Source organism: Pristiophorus japonicus, chromosome 20 (assembly GCF_044704955.1).
Source record: "Pristiophorus japonicus isolate sPriJap1 chromosome 20, sPriJap1.hap1, whole genome shotgun sequence".
Lineage (NCBI taxonomy): Eukaryota > Metazoa > Chordata > Chondrichthyes > Pristiophoridae > Pristiophorus > Pristiophorus japonicus.
In genome coordinates, this window is record NC_091996.1 from 81289479 (window position 1) to 81312066 (window position 22588).

Sequence of the window (22588 nt, forward strand, 5' to 3'; positions counted from 1 at the left end):
CCGTTGCTCTATGCTTTCACTTTCTTATTTTCTAAAGAATGGGCGGTGTTTCTATTCTTCCTGCCAAATTGCATCGCCTAACATTTATAGAAACATCGAAACATAGAAACTTACAGCGCCAAAGGAGGCCTTTTCAGCCCATCGTGTCCGCGCCGGCCGACAAAGAGCCGCACGGCCCTCGGTCAGCATTCCTGAAGGTTACATATAAACCTATGAACAATGAACAATGGCGGAAATGTAAAGAGCACCGAGCCCAACCAGTCCGCCCCACACAACTGCGACATCCCTTACACTGAAACATTCTACACTCCACGCCAACCAGAGCCATGTGACCTCCTGGGAGAGGCAAAAACCAGATAGCTGGTGATATTATGCAGCTGCAGATTCAGAACCCTGCCACCCTCTCTGTCCTCTGAATGATTACACCCGGCTTTACCTGCTCCTTATCCTGAACGACCTCCCCTCGCCTTTCCGTCTCTGCTCATTGTTTATCTACTTTGGCCTGTGGTAAATCAGTAATTTAACCAAGTATATGACCACAGCTTGACCCCTTTACTGAGAATGGTGAGTTATTGCGGGTATCATACACATCACTCAGATCTACCTTCAATGTGCTGACGAGCAGTGACTCGCCCAACGCGACTTCCCTTATCCTGTCTTTGTCTCAATGAGCGGCAGCAAATCACCTATTGAGCCTAGTAATACCCGTTCCATCTACCCCTGCATTTCTCCAGTCAGTATTGATTCACCGATGGACTCTAGTAAAGTGCATTCTACGTAAATCACCACCTTACTGACAGACACTGATGGAACTATTGAGCCTAGTACCGCACCTTCCACTTGTCCTCCATCTCAGTAACCAGCATTAATTCATCTTCGACCCTAGTACTCTCCCATCCCCTTTCCTCCCCCTCCCTGTCATATTGACAAGCACTGACTGATCTATTGATCCATTTCACCAGTATCACCATCGCACTGACCAGCACTGACTCAGCTATTGATCTGGTACGACCCATTTCACTATCACCATCACACTGACCAGCACTGAGTCAACTATTGAGTGCCGTACTACCCGTTCTACGACTCATCCATCTCACTAACCTGAATTGATTCCACTTTAGACCCTATTACCACCCATTTCACTGTACACCCACTTAGCACTGACCAGCACTGGTTCACCTATGCCTTCCTCTCTCTTAGCCCTTCCATCTAACTCACGAGCCCTGATTCACTTACTGAGCCTAGTCCTAGCGATCCCACTACCCCACCACATACCATCATGCTGAAGAGCACAGATTCTCCTGTTGAGCCTTATCAATCCCACTACCTCCTCCATCTTACTGACTGGCACTGAATCACTTATTGAGCTGAGTACTACCTCCGTTGCACTAACCAGCACTAATTCACCTGTGGGGCCGAGTTCACTCAGATCCATCAGTGCGGTACCTTCCATTGTGTACGGTGGGGTGGGAACCTTGCCTCTCGGGTGGAACCAGCCGAGAAGAAGGTTCTCCAAAGATAAAAGAATGAGGAACACAACTGGAAATCATGTCACATTCACTTGTAGTGGTGTAAGAACACCATGTTTCAGATCAGTTACTTTCTACCTCAGAACAAAACACCACGGATGTACAGACTCAATTATAAAGTCTACGTTTTTATACCTTGCCATATTAAATGGCTTAAAGTGCTCACTGTAATGTAAGGCATGAACGAATTGCATCCATCACTCATATATTTCTGTAACATTCCTGCGAAGGATGATTTCTTGGGATCAGCGACCCAAATATCACAAGTTTCTTTCCGATCGCTCTCCTGTTTATTAACTAGAATGACATCGAACACACAGAATTTTGTGCTGATGTTAGAAACATCCACACAAATCTATCCTGCTCCCTGTGGTCGCGAGAACCAATGTCTAATCACTCGCTGAGTACAGACATTTTACCTCATTTCCCCATTGGATTTATGAGTGACCATCTTGTATTGATGGTGCTTCGAATTGGATTCTCCCACTCGTGGAAATGTTCTCTCCGCATCTACCCTGTCGAATCCATTCAGAATGTTTGAGACCTCTATCAGGTCACATCTAAGCCTCCTCATTTCTAACGGAAAAGGGACAGTGTTGAATCTTTGCCGAATGTTCCAATCTCTCAGTTCGGGATCAATCCTTATTTGCTCTTTTACAAGTGCTTTTCTGTCTTTTATAGGTTGGGGATCAGAACGATGCAGAGTATTATAAGTGTGGGCGGTGCAAGGTCGTATATAATTTGAAGATAGCTTCACTAATTTTAAATCTATACTCACGGAAATAAATCCCAGGGCGTTGTGAGCATTTTACTTGCTTTCCTAACCTGGGATGCTGCTTTTAATGATTAGTTAAATTGTGGCCTTTGATCCCGTTGCTCTGCACCTTCACTTTCTTAATTTCTAAAGAATGGGCGGTGTTTCTATTATTCCTGACAAATTGCATCGCCTCACATTTATAGAAACATCGAAACATAGAAATTTACAGCGCAGAAGGAGGCCATTTCGGTCCATCGTGTCCGCGCCGGCTGACAAAGAGCCACATGGCCCTCGGTCAGCAGCCCTAAAGGTTACATATAAACCTGTGAACAATGACGGAAAGGCAAAGAGCACCCAGCCCAACCAGTCCACCCACACTACTGCAACACCTCTTATAGTGAAACACTCTACACACCACCCCAACCGGAGCCATGTGTTTTCCTGGGAGAGGCAAAACCAGGTAAAAACCCAGGACAATTGGGGAAAAGAAATTCTGACCAAATTCCTCTCTGACCCATCCAGGCAATCGAAACTAGTCCAGCAGATCATCCTGGCCGTATTCAATTCCTGCAGTATTTACCATTATATCTGCACCATCCAACAAAAGGTCATCCAGTCTAATCCCAATTACCAGCTCGAGGTCCGTAACCCTGCAGGTTACGGCACTTTAAGTGCACACCCAAGCACCTTTTAAATGTGGTGAGTTTTTCTGCATCCACCACTCTTCCATAGTGAGCTCCAGATTCCCACAATCCTCTGCATGTAGAAGCCCCACCCCTCCCCACCTCAAATCCCCTCTGAACCTTCCACCAACCAGCTTAAAACTATACCCCCTCATAATAGACCCCTCCACCAATGGAACTAGACCCTTGCTATCCACTATGTCCAGGCCCCTCAATATTTTGTACACCTCAAGAGGTCTCCTCTCAAGCTCATCTGTTCCAATGAGAACAAACCCAGCCTATCCAATATGTCCTCGTAGCTAAGATTCCCCATTCCAGGCAGCATCTTAGTAAATCTCCTCTGCACCCTCTCTAGTGCAATCACGCCCTTCCTTTAATAACGTGACCAGAACTGCACGCAGTTCTCCAGCTGTGGTCAAAACTGATTATTATACAATTGAAGCATAACCTCCCTGCTCTTGTATTCTATGCCTCGGCCAATAAAGGCAGGCATTCCGTTTGTCTTCTAAACCAACTTATCCACCTGGCCTGCTACTTTCAGTGATCTGTGGACAAGTGATCCAAGATCCCTACCGCTTAATGTGTATACTCTTTCCTTATTAGCCCTCGCAAAGTGCATTACCTCAAACTTCTCGGAATTAAATTCCATTTGCCACTGCTCTGCCCACCAGACCAGTAGATTGATATCCTCCTGCAGCCTATGACTTTCCTTTTCATTATCAACCACACAGCCAAGATTAGTGTCGTCTGAAAACTTCTTAATCATAATCCCTATATTCGAATCTAAATCATAGATATGTTCCACAAAAAGCAAGGGACCCAGTACTGAGCCCTACGGAATCCCACTGGAAACATCCTTCCAGTCACAAAAACATCCATCAACTATTACCCTTTGCTTCCTATCTCCAAGCCAAATTTGATCTAACTTGCCTCTTTGCGCTGTATCCCATGGGCTTTAACCTTCATGAATAGCCTACCATGTGGGACCTTATCAAAAGCCTTGCTATAGTCCATATATACTACATCAAATGTACTACCCTCATCGACCCTCTTGGTTACCTCCTCAAAAACTTCAGTCAGGTTAGACAATCGCGATCTTCCCTTCACAAATCCGTGCTGACTGTCAGTAATTAATCCTTGCCTTTCCAAAAGTAGATTTATCCTGCCTATCTTAAAGTTCATTTGCCACTTTCCTGCCCATTCGGCATGTTTCCTGATGTATTCTTGTATTGTGGTGTATTCTCCCTCGGTGTTACCTATAACCCCGGCTGTGTACCATCTGTAAATGCTGATATTGGGTTACATGTTACAAAGTTCAAATCATTACTGTACATTCCCGGCAATGATCCTCGCACAACACAGCTTTCAAGCTTCCCCAAACTGATTAAATACCATTATCCCCTTTTATCAGCGTTATTATGTTTAGTGAATTTTCTATCCATTCAGATCATTGTCCCCTGATTCTACTTGCACTAATATTTGTCGTTTGCCTATCTCGTGGGATCTTACCACAGGAAATAGCGAGATAGAATATTACAGAATGGAAGGAGGCCATGAGTCCCATCAAGTCTGTGCTGGCTCTTCCAAAGATCAATGTGCTCAGCCTCAGACCCCATTCTTTCCCCCATCCCGGCATTGTTTCTCATTCAAGTATATATTCTACTAACTTTTGGAAGGCTACTCTTGAATCTGTATTAAGCACCCAGTCAGGCATTCCAAATCATAAAAACGTGATGCAGAAAATAGTTTTACTCATATCGCCTCTAGTTCTTCTGCCAAATGCCTTAAATCCGTGCCCTCTGGTTATCGACACTTCATCCAATGGAAACTTTTTCTCTTTATTTACTAATGTAAACACATCATAATTTAATTTTAAACTCCTTTATCAAATCTCCTCGTAGCCTTCTTGCAGCGAGGATTAGAACCCCAGCTTCTCCAGCCTATCCACGTAACTGTAATGACTCATTCCTGGCACCATTCTGTCTAATCTCTTCTGTCCCCTCTCCTAAGCCTTTGCACCCTTCCTAAAGTGCAGTGCTCATAATTGGACACAATTCTCCAGCTGGGATCGAACCACAGCTTTATAAATGTTTAGCATAAGTTTCATTCTTTTGTACTCTATTCCTCGACAATCCCAAATGCATTTTAACCTGTCTCACCATCTTCAAAGATGAGCGCACAAACAGCCCAAGTCTCTCTGTTCTTGCACCCCCGATAAAGTGGTCAAATTTAGCTTGTATTGTTGATCCGCAATCCATCAATACTATGATGAATTCCATCTGCCATGTGTCTGCCCATATCCACCAGCCTATCCAAGTCGTCTTAAAGTCATTCATTGGTCCTCTAATTCAGGTCAAAAGCTTCCTTCGTACGATCGCCTCCGACCTAAAAAAAATCTCCGAATCTACCTGTTGGCCCGGAGGAATGTAGTAATGCGCTCGGAGGCCTCAATTCGCTGCGCTACACGTGGCCACCTGCCTTCGAGGTAGGTAAATCCAAGCTGGAGTCACGTGGGTCTGGACCACCAATCATTATGTAGTATTCTCCTTGATAATAATGAGATCTCTGTTTGTTCAAGTTCCCATTACTCTCAATGAGAAAACCCCGAAATCACCCAAACACAACATAATAAATAAAACACCTCACATATTTTTAATTATTTCAAATTAAATGTAACTGAATGTTTTAGAAAAAATATATATGTTTTGGTAATTTTTTAATGTTTTAATAGTGTTAAAAATAAACTTGCATTAATGGGCAGAGATTTTGCAATAAAAATGTGCATTTAATTGAAATTTTATAAGTTTTAAAACTCTTACAGTGGTAAGAGTAGGCCATGTGCCTGCTTTCACCAGGCGTAAAAGTTTGAAGGACATTAGCTGGGCAAGAGTTGGGCAAATAGCCCAATCCCTCCAATGCAAATGTCCTTCTCCCGGGGATGCAGAGGATCTGTGAAGAGAAATCTTGACAGATTGGAAAAGCTGGTTTTCGCTTTTGCAAGGCCTCGCCGGGCCTGTGTGCACGATGTGGCTGCAGCGATATTCATAAAAATAAAGATAGTAAATGCCTGCCATTGTGTGGCGTGAATGTTACTCACCACTTATCAGCCCAAGTCTGAATGTGGTCCAGGTCTTGCTGTATGTGGGCACGGACTGCTTCATTATCTGAAGAGTTGCGAATGGAACTGAGCACTGTGCAGTCATCAGCAAACATCTCCACTTCTGACCTTATGATGGAGGAAAGGTCATTGATGAAATAGCTGATGATGGTTGGGCCTTGCACATTGCCCTAAGGAACTCCTGCAGCGATGTCCGGGGACTGGGATGATTGACCTACAACCACCACAACCATCTTCCTTTGTGTTAGGTATGACTTCAGCCAGTGGAGATTTTTCCCCTGATTTCCATTAACTTCAGTTTTACGAGGGCTCCTTGATGCAACACTCGTCAAATGCTGCCTTGTTGTCATGGGCAGTCACTCTCACCTCACCTCTGGAGTTCAGCACATTCGTCCATGTTTGGACCAAGGATGTAATGAGGTCTGAAGCCGAGAGGTCCTGGTGGAATTCAAACTGGGCATCGGCGAGCAGGTTATTGGTGAGTAAGTGTCACTCGATAGCACTGTCGACGACACCATCCATCACTTTGCTGATACAAAAGCAAAATACTGCGGATGCTGGAATCTGGAATAAAATCAGAAAATGCTGGAAACTCAGCAGGTCAGGCAGCGTCTGTGGAGAGGAAGCAGAGTTAAAGTTCCGGGTCGATGACCCTTCATCAGGACTGGAGAGTGTTCAAAAGGAACAAATTCTTAGCCAGCACTGAAAGGAGGATGGGATGAGAGAACAAAAGGGAAGGTCTGTGATCGGGTGGAAGGCAGTAGAGATTAGAGAGACAAAAGGGGATGATGGGTCCAACTTCAAATGGTAATGCCAGGAGTGAGAAAAACATTGGCCAAGATAGGGTGTGAATGGTGGGATAATGACCAACTGCCATTAGAGACAAGGAGAGAAAAAGAAAGAAACTGGCTCGGGGGGCGGAGCGGGGACGCGGGGACGCGGGGACGCGGGGCGCGGGGCTGGGGGGACGGCGGGGGAAGGGAGCTAAAGATTGGCAGCGGTTACGTTCTGAAATTGTTGAACTCGATGTTGAGTCCAGAAGGCAGCAAAGTGCCTGAACGAAAGATGAGGTTCTGTTCCTCGAGCTTGCATTGAGCTTCGTTGGAACAGTGGAGGTGGCCGAGGATGGAGAGGTCAGAGTGGGAGTGGAGTGGAGAATTAAAGTGACAGGTGACTGGAAGCTCGGCTTCCTGACTCTTCCCTTCCCTTCCTTGACTTCTCCGCCTCCATCTCTGGGGATAGGCTTTCGACCAGTATCCGCTATAAGACCACTGACTCCCCCTCGCTGTCTGGACTACACTTCCTCCCACCCCACATCCCATAAGGACTCCATTCCCTTCTCCCACTTTCTCTGTCTCCATTGCATCTGCTCTGACGACACGGCCTTCCACATGAGGAAGGACATTCTTGCTATTGAGGGAGTGCAGTGAAGGTTCACCAGACTGATTCCCGGGATGGCAGGACTGACATATGAAGAAATACTGGATCGACTAGGCTTATATTCACTGGAATTTAGAAGAATGAGAGAGGATCTCATAAAAGCATAGAACATTCTGATGGGATTGGACAGGTTAGATGCAGGAAGAATGTTCCCGATGTTGGGGAAGTCCAGAACCAGGGGTCACAGTCGAAGGATAAGGTGTAAGCCATCTAGATCCGCGATGTGGAGAAACTTCTTCACCCAGAGAATTGTGAACCTGTGGAAATCTGTACCACAGAAAGTTGTTGAGTCCAGTTCATTGGATATATTCAAAAGGGAGTTAGATGTGTCCCTTCCGGCTAAAGGGATCAGGGGGTATGGAGAGAAGTCAGGAGTGGGCTACTGAAGTTGCATGATCAGCCATGATCATATTGAATGGTGGTGCAGGCTCGAAGGGCCAAATGGCCTACTCCTGCACCTATTTTCGATGTTTCTATATTAATGCCTCTGACATGTCTTCCTTTTTCTTCATCAGAGGTTTCCCCTCCAGCATGGTTAACATGGCCCTCGACCGTGTCTGTTGTATTTCCCGCACCTCTACTCTCACCCCTTCCCCTCCATCTCAGAAGCATGACAGCGTTCCCCTTGTCCTCATCTTTCAACCCACCAGCCTCCACATTCAAAGGATCATCCTCCGCCATTTCTGCGACCTCCAGCATAATCCCACCACCAATCACATCTCCCCTCCCCTCTCAGCATTCCAAAGGGACCACTCCCTCCGTGATACCCTGGTCATTCTGCAGTAATCTCCAGCATCCCGTCCCCTTCCCACGGCATCTTCCCGTGCAAGTGTAGGAGATGCAACACCTGTCGTTCTACCTCCTGCCTTCCCTTTATCCAGGGCCCCAAATACTCCTTCCAGGTGAAACAGCGATTTCCTTGTACTTCTTTCAATGTAGTATTCAATGTCTCCTACACTGTTCCAATGAAACTCAATGCAAGCTCTAGGAACAGAACCTCATCTTTCGTTTAAACATTTTACAACCTTCTGGACTCAGCATCAAGTCCAAAAATTTCAGAGCGTAACCGCTGCCAATCTTTGGCTCCCATTCCCGCCCCAAGCCCCCCTCATAATCTGGTTCTTTCTTCATTTTTTTTCTCCGTGATTCTAATGGCATTCGTACATAATCCCACCATTCACACCCTAACTCGACTAATGGTTTTCTAACTCATGGTATTATCATTTGAATTTGGGCCATCGTCCCTTTTGTCTCTCTAATCTCTCCTGTCTTCCACCCTATCACAGACCTTCCCTTTTCTTCTTTCTGCCCCTCTCCCTTTCGATGCTTGTTAAGAATCTGATCTTTTCAAACACTCTCCAGTTTTTGACCGGAAACATCAACTCTGCTTCCTCTCCCCATCTGCTGCCTGACCTGCTGAGATTTCCGGCATTTTCTGTTTTTATTCGTACTTTGCTGATGATTGAGAGGAGACTGATGGGGCGGTAATTGGCCAGAGTGGACTTGTCCTGCTTTTTGTGTACAGGACATACCTGGGTAGTTTTCCACATTGTCGGACAGATGCCAATGTTGTAGCTGTGATGGTGGGGACCTCAGGAGCAGGTCAATGTGCATCATCCACTCGGCACTTCTGGCTGAAGATGGTTGCAAACGCTCCAGCCTTGTCTTTTGCACTTGCGTGCTGGGGTCCGCTATCATTGAGGGTGGGAATATTCATGGAGCCTCCTCCTTCCGTTAGTGGCTTAATGGTCCACCACCATTCACAATGGATGTGGCAGGATTGCAGAGCATGAATCTGATCCGTTGATTGTGGGATCGCTTAGCTCTGTCTATCGCATGCTGCTTCCGCTGTTTAGCATGCATGTAGTCCTGTGTTGCAGCTTCCCCAGGTTGGCACCTTATCTTTAGGTACACTTGGTGCTGTTTCTGGCATGCTCCTCTACACTCCTCATTGAACCAGGGTTGGCCCCTGGCTGGATGGTAATGGTAGAGTGAGGGATATGCCAGGCCATGAGGTTACAGATTGTGGTGGAATACAATTCTGCTGCTGATGGCCCACAGCCGCCTCATGGATGCCCAGTTTTGAGCTGTTGGATCTGTTCTGAATCTTTCCCATTTAGCACGGTGGTAGTGCCACACAACATGATGGAGGTTGTTCTCAGTGTGAAGACGGTCCTTCGTCTCCACAAGAACTATATGGTGATCACAGCTCGCAATGGTGTCAGGGACAGATGCATCTGCAACAGCTAGATTGGTGAGAACAAAGTCAAGTAGGTTTTCCGTTTGAGTTGGTTCTCTCACCACATGCCACAGGCCATTTTGTCAGCTATTTCCTTCAGGACCCGGTCAGCTCGGTCAGCATTGGTGCGACTCAGCATCACACACACACTGCAACATGGGAACAGGTGTAGTCCAGTTCGCCCATCACATCTGTTCCACCATTGAATGACATCATGGCTGATCTGTATTAAACTCAATCTAACCGCCTTGGCCCTTTAAACTTACATTGTACACATTATTACTTGGCTCAGAAACAGGCCCAACAGGACCACACTCTCTCCGAGTTTTCTTCCCACTACTTCACCTAACTCCATCAACATATCATTCTACTGCTTCTGGCCTCATGTGTTTATCCAGCTTCCCTTAAACATACCTGTGCTATTCGACTCAACTACTGCTTGTCATTGGGAGTTCCACATTCTCAGCACTCTCTGGGTCAAGGCACTTTTCTCCTGAATTCCCTCATGGATTTATTAGTGACAATTTGGGTACACGCTAAGACCATTCCCATTAACAGAGGACATTTTTTGACTCGTTACATGGCTCGGCCACGGTGCAAAGTCCAGCGAATCATCACAGGCCCAGGAGGGTTGTGGGTACTCGGGGGTTAGGGAGGACCGGGTAGATTTTCATGAGCAGCACAGGTCTCACCAAGCATAGAAGTTACCACCAAGGTAGAAGCAAAAGCGAGGTTAAGGTTAATCACACGTTAGTCATCATCTCATGCATACGAAGCTTTATTATAACAGTCACGTGTTATTATAACAAACAATACATCTGTGATAACAAACAATAACCAACAAGGTACAACAATAAAATCTATTTACCCTCACACCCCTCTGGGGAACCCGACCTGGTCCCAAACCTACATCCTGGGTCTATGGTAGTGAACACTGGGACAGACTTTGGACAGCGCAGTCTCTTTGACTGTTTATAGAGGTGCTCCTCATCAGTGTTCTGTTTGACATCCTCAACTTGGAGAATCTTCTTGTGACCCCTGATCCATTGGAATGGCAGTGACTTCCTATCAGGGTAACCAGAGTTGATTCACCAATTTTGATTGCGTTCAAATCTTCTTCATTCTCGCCGAGCAACGATCTTGCTTGGCAGAGTCTGGTTTGGTCAGTCTTATAGCAGCGAGTCTACCGTAGGGCATTTGTCTGGACCCCATCACAATTTCAATATGCAAAATTAACCATTTTTCTGAGGTTTGTTATCCCCTCCTTCAGGAAGCATTATCGCCACCGTTCACACATTCAGTTACTTGGCCAGGCAATTTGGTGACACCGATGTGTTGCCGACCAGAACCGTGTACAGGTAAGAATCACCGTGACTTAGAGCTCTAAAGATGTTTGCAGCTACTTCACAACTCTTCACTCCCCAACATTGAGACAGAAAGCTTATGGGCTTGAGACCTCCTCAAACTACCTGCAGTAACTCTGAACAGGTTAAGGCAGTTGTGGTTACCCTGACTGTTTGAAGTTTCTCAGCCAGTCGTTTAACCAACATCGAAATGTTGCCCAGCGGGACCGCTTGGAGATCTATAATAACATAAGAACATAAGAAGTAGGAGCAGGAGTGGGCCATTCGGCCCCTCGAGCCTGTTCCATCGTTCAATAAGAACATGGCTGATCTGATCATGGACTCAGCTCCACTTCCCTATCCGCTCCACATAACCCTTTTCTCTCTTATCGCTGAAATATCTGTCTATCTCCGTCTTAAATATATTCAATGTCCCAGCTTCCACAGCTCTCTGGGACAGAGAATTCCACAGATTTACAACCCTCTGAGAGAAGAAATTCCTCCTCATCTCAGTTTTAAATGGGCGGCCCCTTATTTAGAGACTATGTCCCCTAGTTTTAGTTTCCCCTGTTAGTGGAAATATCCTCTAAACATCCACCTTGTTTTGAACATAGATATATCTTATATGTGTCTATAACATCACATCTCTTTCTTCTACAGGAGAGTCATCGTTTGGCTGAGATGCTAAATTGAGGCTCCTATCTGCCAGGGATCCAGGTGGATGTGTAAGATCCAAGGGAGCTCCCCTGCTAAACAGCTCCTTGGCCCTCAACCTCCCCCCTCCCACTGTCTAAACTTCCCCAAGCCTCAGCCCTGGTCCTAATAGACCCCAATAGGGGGTCTTAAAGGCTTAATCCCCACCCTAACCCCAACCCCGCAAATCCCAAAGTTCGGGCCTATCTCAGGCCTTCCGCCACACTGCACATCGGCGACTCCCGCTGGACCTCCTGCGGCGACTCTATGCGGCTTGGGCCTCCCGGATGGACCTCCTGCGGCGACTCGGTGTGACTTGGGCTCCCTGCCTGGACCTCCTGCGGTGACTCTATGTGGCTTGGGCCTCCCGGATGGACCTCCTGCGGTGACTCGGTGCGACTTGGGCCTCCCGGATGGACCTCCTGCGGTGACTCTATGCGGCTTGGGCCTCCTGCCTGGACCTCCTGCGGCGACTTGGTGCGACTTGGGCCTCCTGGATGGACCTCCTGCGGCGACTGGACGATTCGACATGATCTAGACCTCACGGTTGGACCTCCTGCGGCGACTGGGAGGCTGGACCTGGCTATCAGACCTCCACCTCCTCCCCCTGGACCTCTCCTTCCCCACTGATGGCCTGGTCTTCTCTCCTCCTCCATCACATGGTGAGTACAATGGCTGTGACCCCCCTACCCCCCCATTCTGAACCCCAGTGCACCGCTGGCCCCCCCCAATGCCTACCCCTAACCAAGCCTTGGACCACCTCCCATCAATGGTGCTACTCGGTGCCGAGCCTGCGGCCAACACCTCATCAGAGGCAATTCGGCCCATATAGCAGTGCCTGGTCTGCAGGCGTCCTGGACCCCCTTGCCACTGGACCAAGACCTCGCTTAGCTAAGCCCGTGTCATAGCCGGTGTTCAACGATCACCCCACGTTAAAAGAACTCACGCACAGGCATCTTCCACTCCTCTAACATGAAGTTCTAGACCTGGAATGTCAGGACCCTCATGGACAACCCCAACAGCGACAGACCGGAACGCCGCACCACCATAATTGCCCGGGAACTTAGATGCTTTGATATCGACATCGCAGCCCTAAGAGAGACCCGGCGGGCAGGGAAGACCAGCTCAAGGAACAAGGTGGAGGTTACACCTTCTTCTGGAAAGGGAAACCAGAGGAAGAACGCGGCCTCCATGGAGTCGGCTTCACCATCAAAAACGAGCAGGTCGACCGCCTCAAAGACTCCCCCTGCAGGACTAATGAATGCCTCATGTCACTTCGACTCACCCTATCCGGGAACCAGTGTGCCAGAGCCATCAGTGCTTAAGCCCCAACACTTGACGCAACAGATGAGGCCAAATATGGTTTTTACTCCGACCTTGAAAAATCCCTGACCTGCGTCCCCACGACGACAAACTGATCCTCCTCGCCGACTTCAACGCCAGGGTTGGCAAGGACACAGACCTCTGGGGTGGTGTGATTGGCAGAGATGGGGTCAGGAAAGCCAACTCCAGTGGTACCCTACTCCTGACAAAATATCTAGAACATGAACTTGTCGTCACCAACACCTTGTTCCACCTGAGGGACAAATACAAGGCATCGTGGCAACACTGTCGCTCCAACCACGGGCACCTGCTCGACTATGTCATTGTCCGAGCCAGGGATCAAAAGGATGTGCGCATCACACGTGCCATAACAGGAGCTGACGACTGCTGGACGACCACCACCTAATCCGATCCATCATCAACATTAACATAGCCCCAAAACGGAGCGGGCAGCAGAAACAGTGCTGCAGAAAAGTCAATGCCGGGGCACTTCAAGACCCAGCTAAGGGAGCCCTGTACAGTCAGCGCCTCACAGCTGTCCTGCCGTGCCTTGATGACCCCGAGATGCAGAATGCCCGCAGCGCTTGGTCTGCCCTTCAGGCCTCCATAACCAGTGCCTGCGCAGAGACACTTGGTCACTCAATCAGAAAACACCAGGACTGGTTTGATGAGATTGACCATGAGATCCATATGACACTGATTGCCAAAACGAGAATGAACCATTTATCCCGACTCTCTCTCTAATACTGGTGCGATCCTCAGACAGGATGAGCCAGGAATAGGTTGTATTCGGATACAGCATCAGAGGCTGGGACTGGGGGAAAGTTAAAATAACACAGTGAGTGATTTCGTTCCTTGCTGTGAAATATAGCAATTCTGAGCGGCGTTCCTTGTTAACTTCCTGGCCTGCTGTATAATTTAATGGCGGTTCAAGGGGCCAGCCATGGGCTGAGACTCCCTCCGCTCTGGGAATGGAGGGACAGAAGGCAGGGACTGCAGGAGGGGAGATCATGTGAAAGATTGGTTATATTTATATATATATATATCGGATATAACACTCTGATATCTGCCGTTCACTTGGAGGCTGTTTCTCAGGATAATAATGGGGTCTCCTACTTACGGCATTCCCATTATTATGAATGAGAAAATACTGTACCTTGATTGGCTGCCCAGAGCCACGTGACTCCAGCTCCAGCTTACGGACGTGCCAACATGCATGTGCTGCGACACGCAGCGAGTGAAGGCCTCAGGACCCGGATCTCGAGCGGGCACAGCAGGAACAGGTCAGTGCACATCGTTTTTCCCTTTGTCAGTGGTTTTCCCGCGGGACGACCACGACCGGGATTTCTCGGCCATTAGCTTTGAGGAACGATTGGAGGGGCTGGGGCTGTTTGCTTTAGAACAGAGTCGGCTGCGAGGAGATTTAATTGAGGTGTGTACAATTATGAGGGGCCTACATAGTGTGGATAGAACAAACCTATTTCCCTTAACAAGGGCGTCAACAACCAGTGGGGCGTAGATTTAAAGGGAAACAAGGTACATTTGTAATTTCCTTTCAGAGGGTAAGATGTCTGAGGCGCGGAGGCTGCTTCTTGTCTCCTGTCCACAAAGTGCTTCACTGGAATCAGTTCCCTGAACTGTTCAGATCGTGTAGCAGTGAAATCGCCGCCCTCAATGTGCACCCACTTGGTGAGGGCTTGCCACAATGTTCAATTATGTTTCCTTTGTTGCTATTACTTAGATGTGAATTGAAAGTAATTCGTTGTTAAACTTCGTGAGGAAGGCAGAAGCCTGAATTAATCTGCCCTCATCTTTGCGGCTCGCAGGCAAGAATTAAACTGTCTGTATTCAATGTGAGATGACATGAGAGTGCTGATTTGGGGAAGAGGAGGTGAATTAAGATGAATTGAAGAGTCAATTGCAAAGACACATCCGATAATAAAAGGATTGATAAAAATATTATTATATCCTTTACATGTCTACTGCTAAATGTGTCAAAAGGAAGTGTGTGTGTGTGAATGTATGTATGTGAGTGTGTGTGTGTGTGTGTGTGTGTGTTTGTGTGTGTGTCTGAGTGTGTTTCTCTGTGTCACTGTCACTGTGTGTATCTGTGTTTGTGTCCCTGTGCATGTATATATATGTATGTGCATATATGTGAGTGTATGTGTTGTGCGTGTATCTTTGTATGTGTAAATGTGTGTATATATGTGTGTACAAGTGTGTGTGTGCGTGTTGGCGTACCTGGGTCAGTGTGCGTGTGAATCTGTGTGTGATAATGTGTGTATATCTGTGTTTATGTTGTGGTGAGGTTAGGAATGGGTTTCGTGTTTGAATCGCCTTTACAGTTCCCATAGTATGATTCAAACAGAGCTTTCTTCCTTCGATTACAGTTTGCATCTCCTGAATGTACCTGAATATTCAGGTAAACAAGTGCAGAAACTTGTAAATCGCCTCTGCACCCTCTCTAGTGCAATCAGGTCCTTCCTATAATATGACGACCAGAACTGCAGGCATTACTCCAGCTGTGGCCTAACCAGAGTATTATACAATTAAGGCATAATCTCCCTGTTCTTATATTCTGTGCCTCGGCCAACAAAGGCAAGCATTCCATATGCCTTCTTAACCACCTTATCCACCTGGCCTGCAACTTTCAGGGATCTCCAAGATCCCTTTGTTCATACGGTCCCCACCCAGAACTAATGCAGAAACTCCTCTGCTGTGCTCGGGGTGGCCACCCACAGCCTGGATACACGAACGTCCCAACAGCTCATTGACTGTTGGAGTGGGACCGTGCGGCACTTCAGAAGACAGGTCGAAAAAGCAAAGTCATTGATTCGGACTCATGTGCTCCTCTAATCAAGAATAGCCACAAGCAAAAAAATGCTTTTATAATGGTTGCACCTCATCTCCACATTTGTCAAACAGTCGGCTCATGGGTCTAGGGGTTCGATTCTTCCTGAGGGCTTGTTAATTCAAGTTAGCGAGAAGTCCCGGGTCCTAATCCTGGACGAGCCCATTATTTTGCCGTGAATTTTGAAATTACATTGAAATTTTGCAAAGAAGGACTTGCATTTCTGCATTCAGGAAATCATGACGCCCAAAAGCGCTTTACTGACGCTGAGTTATGTTTGAAGTGTTGTGGTGTGGGGAAAGATGTGCCCAAATCACCCCACACGAACCTCAACTCTTTGCGAAGGAGTTTGGTGCAAATAATCAGGTGCCTCAGGGACTTGGACTTTCTTTGAATGAGTTCTGCTTGTACCTGCATTCAAGCTTGAAACAGCAACTGGGCTTCCATCTCACGGGAGCAGCGTGTCGTGGTTAGCGAGTAGGTGACGAGGTTTGGGGTTGATGTGTGTCGCTTTCAATCTTTGAAATTTCACCAAGCAAAGGAACGGTGAATCCAACTATCTCTGTAAGCACTTTGTTCGGGTTTAATCACAGGAATATCCGCAATCAGGAGCTGAAAAGGAATTAAAACCAAATGCCGGCTTAGGGACAATCAGAATACTTCTTCACAGACAAGGCACCGGAAGGCTGGAAGGTAGATCACACCGGTTGTGGGAGAGCTGGTTGGAGTGACATGGAAGTGTCTGCAGTGTGCAGGACCAGACTGCTTCCACACATCCACAATGAATGTCCCTCCATTTATTTGGGAAAAGTACAACTGAGAGTGGACAAGTTCCATCCCGGTCAGAGCAATCTGAAGCTTTAACTGACTGACACCCTGGTTTGGGATGTCTTGCAATAAACATCTCAGTTAGTCTCTGTGAGGCAATGGGTTTTTTACTTTTGGCTATTAACCCAAATGTTGGTGGTTCGAGCCCACCCATGGACGAAACCTTTCAATATTTTTTCCCCGAGGATTCGGTGCCGCACAGTTCCAGGTTGTCATTGTGCGTTTTTGCTGCACGAATATATTCTGCAAACATCGCCAGCTGTGCTGTTATCCAGTGAGTTCCCCCTCCAATACTTTTATGAACATTCAGTTCATGTAAAATGATTTTAAAAAATTTACATGAATCATGTTCCTCCATCCAGTCCATTCGAAATAAATTATGTTTTTGGGTTTAAAGGAACCGGTGGAAATTGCCTGGGCTATCGTTATAACTTTGCTCACATTCTGAGTTTCAACAGTCAACAGTTTGCGAAGGATTACCTCAAGGCCAATGCCAAGCACAAAAAAGTCTCTCAGCATTTGTTCTCGGAATCCCTCAAATTTGCAATGTCCTGCGAGGCGCCTTAATTCGACGACATTGTTTGCCACTTCCTGGCCCTCCGACTGTTGGCACGTGTAGAACCGATACCTCGCCATTAGAACGCTTTCTTTATGATTGAGGTACTCCCGGACCAGCGTACACAATTCTTCATAGGATTTAGTTGTTGGTTTCACCAGAGCTAGAAGATTCTTCATGAGGCCATAGGCTATTGCCCCACAGACGGTAAGGAGGATCGCCCTTCATTTGGCATTGTTCTCGTCCCCTTCCAGCTCACTGGCCACGAAGTATTGGTCGAGTCTCTCCACGAAGGCTTCGCAATCGTCCACTTCTGATAATTTCTCCAGGATACCAACTGTTCCTTGCATTTTTGCGTGGTTGCTCATTGTCTCGTCGGCAATTGATACGCTCATAATAAAGGATGAAACTTAGTATTGTGAACAATGAGTAAATGTGACCTTAGCTCCTTTAATAAGACTCCAGAGTGCAGGTACCTCCTGGGTGGCCTGCTTATATACCATGCTCCCAAGGGATGCTGGGATCCCTTGGGACTCCAACAGGTAGGCCCTCTGGTGGTGGTGTGATACAGGTGGCCAAGGGTTAAATACATAACACAAGGTGTGTACAGAAATCAACCATCAAAAGCCCTGTCATTAACCACAGGGGTTTCCGGAAATTTTCTGATCACAAAGTGCTTTCAGTCCTTGTCCTTAAAATTGCAGACGTGGGAATTGGGGAGTTTAATGACTTTGAAAGGAGGACATTGTTGTTTGGTGCCGTTCTGGTCAGAGAAATGTTTGTGAAAGGAACTTTTTGCAGAGAGAGGGATTGAGCATTTCAGCTTGTTGCTGAACACTTCTCTCTAGGCACTGAGCTAAGCAGCAATTTCTGTCATGTTGAGGTTATCACATTTCCCTCACACGTGAAAAGTTCCCGGTTCAAGCCTGGGCAGAGACATTATTTCTCAAACAAAAATTTGTGTGCAATAAAATTGAATAAAAGCTGTTTTGGATACATTGTTGCATGAACAATGAACATTTAAAATCACTCCTCAAATACAGATTGTGTAAAAAATCAGATTGCGGATCTAACTTCATCAAGGATTAAAGTTTCATGAATTATTAAAGTTCAGTTATTGAAATTTCAACTGTCCCTGTTAGCATTTCATTCATTCTGTGAAACAACACGATCGGTTTATACCAGCAGATCTAAACCCGCAAACAAATCATTAATAATTCGCTCTTCCCCAGTTCCAGAGCTCAGAGGGTTATTGTCCATCCCTGGGATGCAAGCTGCCTCGGAACCGAGCCAAAGCTCCCCGTACATGGAGCACAGGCTCAGGAAAACCCCGGGGGAGAGGATATCCCGGTCACTGGGCCTTCCAACAGCCCTGAACAAGCGCCCGGTCTGAAACTTTCCAGAGTAATAACTTGTAACTGGAGCATCCAACAGTCAGGATGGCCGAGCGGTCTAAGGCGCTGCTTTCATTATTTGATGAAATTATCAACTCTCAGTTCGCATTTTTTTCATCGTGCAAAAGAAGATCATGGGTTCATTAATTATGTTTTTCCGTGAAAGCCACATAAAAGTTTAAGGAAAAGCAATCGCTCAACGTGGGGCTCAAACCCACAACTCTGAGAGTAAAAGTCTCATGCTCTACCAACTGAGCTAGCTGGGCTTCTCAACAGCTGATTTTAGAAGAAAGAGATCTGATCTCATTGAAACACACAATATTCTGAAGGGGATTGACAGGGTAGATGCTGAGAGGTTGTTTCCCCCGGGCTGGAGTGTCTAGAACCAGGGGGCACTGTCTCAGGTTAAGGGGTCGGCCATTTAAGACAGAGATGAGGAGGAATTTCTTCACTCAGAGAGTTATGAATCTTTGGAATTCTCTGCCCCACAGGCGTGTGGATGCTGATTCTCTGAATATATTCAAGGCTGCGTTCGATAGATTTTTGGAGTCTCGGGGAATCAAGGGATCGAGGGAGTTTAGAAGAATGAGAGGGGATCTCATAGAAACATATAAAATTCTGACGAGACTGGACAGGTCCCGATGTTGGGGAACTCCAGAACCAGGGATCAGAGTCTAAGGGATAAGGGGTAAGCCATTTAGGACTGAGATGAGGAGAAACTTCTTCATTCAGAGAGTTGTTTATCTGTGGAATTCTCTGCCGCAGAGAGTTGTTGATGCCAGTTCGTTACATATATTCAAGAGGAAGTTAGATGTGGCCCTTATGGCTAAAGGGATCAAGGGGTATGGAGATAAAGCAGGAAAGGGGTACTGAGGTGAATGATCAGCCATGATCTTATTGAATGGTGGTGCAGGCTCGAAGGGCCGAATGGCCTACTCCTGCACCTATTTTCTATGTTTCAATGTTTCTATGTCCTGCTACTGCTTCTTTAATAATGGATTCCAACATTTGCCCAACCACAGACATTAGGCTAACTGGTCTATAGTTTCCTGCTTTTTGTCTGCCTCCTTTTTTAAATAGGGGCATTACATTTGCAGTTTTCCAATCTGCTGGGTCCTCCCCAGAATCCAGTGAGTGCATGTCCACAGATCCCTGAAAGTAGCAGGCCAGGTAGCTAAGGTGGTTGAGAAGAAATATGGAATGCTTGCCTTTATTAGCCGAGGCATAGAATACAAGAGATGGGGTCGGTGGGGCAGGTTAGGTCACAGCTGGAGTACTGCGTGCAGTTCTGGTTGCCATATTACAGGAAGGACGTGATTGCACTGAAGAGGGTACAGAGGAGATTTACGAGGATGTTGCCGGGAGTGGAGAATCTTAGTCATGAGGACAGATTAGATAGGCTGGGTTTGTTTTCCATGGAACAGAGCCTGAGGGGGGACTTCATTGAGGTGTATAAAATTATGAGGGACCTAGATATAGTGGATAGAAAGGGCCTATTTCCCTTAGCAGAGGGGTCAACAACAAGGAGGCATACATTTAAAGTAATTGGTAGAAAGTTTAGAGGGGAAATTTCTTCACCCAGAGGGTTGTGGGGATCTGGAACTCACTGCCTGAAACGATGGTAGAGGCAGAAACCCTCACCACATTTTAAAAGTGCTTGGATGTTCACCTGAAGTGCCGTAACCTGCAGGGTTATGGACCGAGAGCTGCAAAGTGGGATTAGGCTGGATAGCCTCTTGTTGGCCGACGCGGACGCAATGGGCTGAAATGGCCTCCTTCTGTGCTGTAAACTTTTTTGATTCAATGAACTCCTTTGCAAAGAGTTGAGGTGCTTGTATGGTGATTTGGGCACATCTTTCCTCACGTGACAACACTTCAAAGGCAACTCAACAGCTCTAAAGCACTTTGGGGCATCAGGAGTTCCTGACAGATACTGCAGAAATGCAAGTCCTTATTTGCAAAGTTTCAATGTCAATGCAAGGCAAGTCTGGGATTTGAACCCAGGATCTTGCGCAAAATTTAAAGTAACAACCCCAAAGCAACAATCATACCACTAGACCAACAAGCCAACTGCTCAGCAACTGTGGAGATAAGATGTAACCATTATTGAAGCATATTTAGTGTACATTGCTATTCTTGATCGGAGGAGCACATGAGACAGAATCAGTGACTTTGCCTTTTCAACTTGTTTTCTGAAGCGCCGCACAGTCCCACTCCTGCAGTCAATGAGCTGTTGGGACGTTAATGTATCCATCATCATCATCATAGGCGGTCCCTCGAAATGAGGATGACTTGCTTCCACGCCGAAAAAGGATGAGTTCACAGGTGTTTCAATGAAGGACCCGAACGACATCCCGTAGGGTGGAAGATGCCTGTGTGTGGATGTTTCTTCGTGTGGTGGCCGTAGCACCCCAGCCATCACACGGGCTTGACAGAGCGAGGTCTTGGTCCAGTGGCAAGTGTTAACCAGGACGATGGAGACCAGCTGTGCTGCACAGACCTAGTGCACACACATATCGCAGTGTGGGCTGGCCCGTGCTGTCCCTGGGCCCCTGGCCCTGAACTCATGCCTCCCCTGGGCCCCAATCACATCCCTCTACAGTCTCTCACCGCTCCTTCGCCCCGATCTCACTGCTCCTGCTGTATCTGCCCACGCTCCAATCACCGACCTGGACCTTGATGACATCACTCTTCGCTGCCGCCGCCCTCCTGCACCAGCTCGCGCTGCTCCCTGGAGTAGTCTCCCGGGACCTCCAAGCTGCTCCCAGGGCCGCTCGCCGTTCCTTTTATGGCCCCGACCTGCCGCTGGTGTTCTCCCGTTAGTGTATCCAGGCTGTGGGTGGCCACCCCGAGCACAGCAGAGGGGTTTCTGCATTAGTTCTGGGTGGGGACAGTATCTTTCCCCTTCTCTCTTCCTCTTGTCTATATCCCTGGGCTTTTATTTCTCTATTTATTTCCCCTGTCTCAGTTTCTAGTGTTTAAAAGGGAACAAAAGATGAAATAGTTGTCTCTGTGGAATAACTTCTCTCACTCAAAGTTAGATGCACTACTGTTGCACCAAGAGGTCAAGGCAGCAAGCCGTTGATATTCAGCTTCATATATAAATATATATAAATATATCGACATGTATCATAACTGTTCCCTGGTGGTCGAGGGGTTAAGATCTGGCGCACTAACCTGGTTTCGATCTTCGATCAATTCATCGCATAAAAATAATTGAGGTCTGTGAGACGATTAATAATTGCTGTAATCACCATGAAGACCAATACTTTCTGCGATAGACCGAGCTTACAGACTATCTGGCTTCTCCTGCCCTTTGCCGGGCACGTGTTCGGGGTTTAATTTTACAAACTGGGTGAGTTCGCTGATCGCGGGGAGACGGTAGGAGCCTCTGTGGCCCCACTGTGAGGATGTGGAAGTGAACACGGTGGCTGGGTGATCCGTGACATTTCTGTAAAGGGCAGCGGAGGAGAAGGATTGAGAACTTTCAGTGTGGGACAGAAGTTGTTTCAGGTGAGCCTCCACATTCCCGATCAGCACAGAGGGAGCTCACTGGTCAGCTCCCCTCTGTTGGGAATGTTGTGCCAGAGGTTTGTGTAGTGTAGTGGTTATCACATTTGCTTTATATGTGAAAAATACCCGGTTTGATCCTGGGTAGAAAGATTATGTTTAAACTTGCAATTGAGGAACAATTAGAGGAGAGTTTAGTCTCCTGGCAAATGCTGCCTGACCTGCTGAGATTTCCAGCATTTGCTGTCGTTATTTGCGATTTATTCTCCTGGCAATAGGGCTCCCTTCTTCCTGAATTGCTCTTTATTTCATCAATAAATAGAT

The 22588-nt window shown here is 47.0% G+C and overlaps 1 protein-coding gene and 1 non-coding gene across 2 annotated transcripts in view; both read right to left on the reverse strand.

The window, feature by feature from the left end:
• LOC139232978 (probable G-protein coupled receptor 139) overlaps positions 1-22588 on the reverse strand; it is a 47556-nt gene that overhangs the window by 8702 nt on the left and 16266 nt on the right. The window lies entirely within an intron of this gene.
• Positions 18948-19020, reverse strand: trnak-uuu (transfer RNA lysine (anticodon UUU)). The gene has a single exon. It is a non-coding gene; the product is annotated as a tRNA-Lys (tRNA).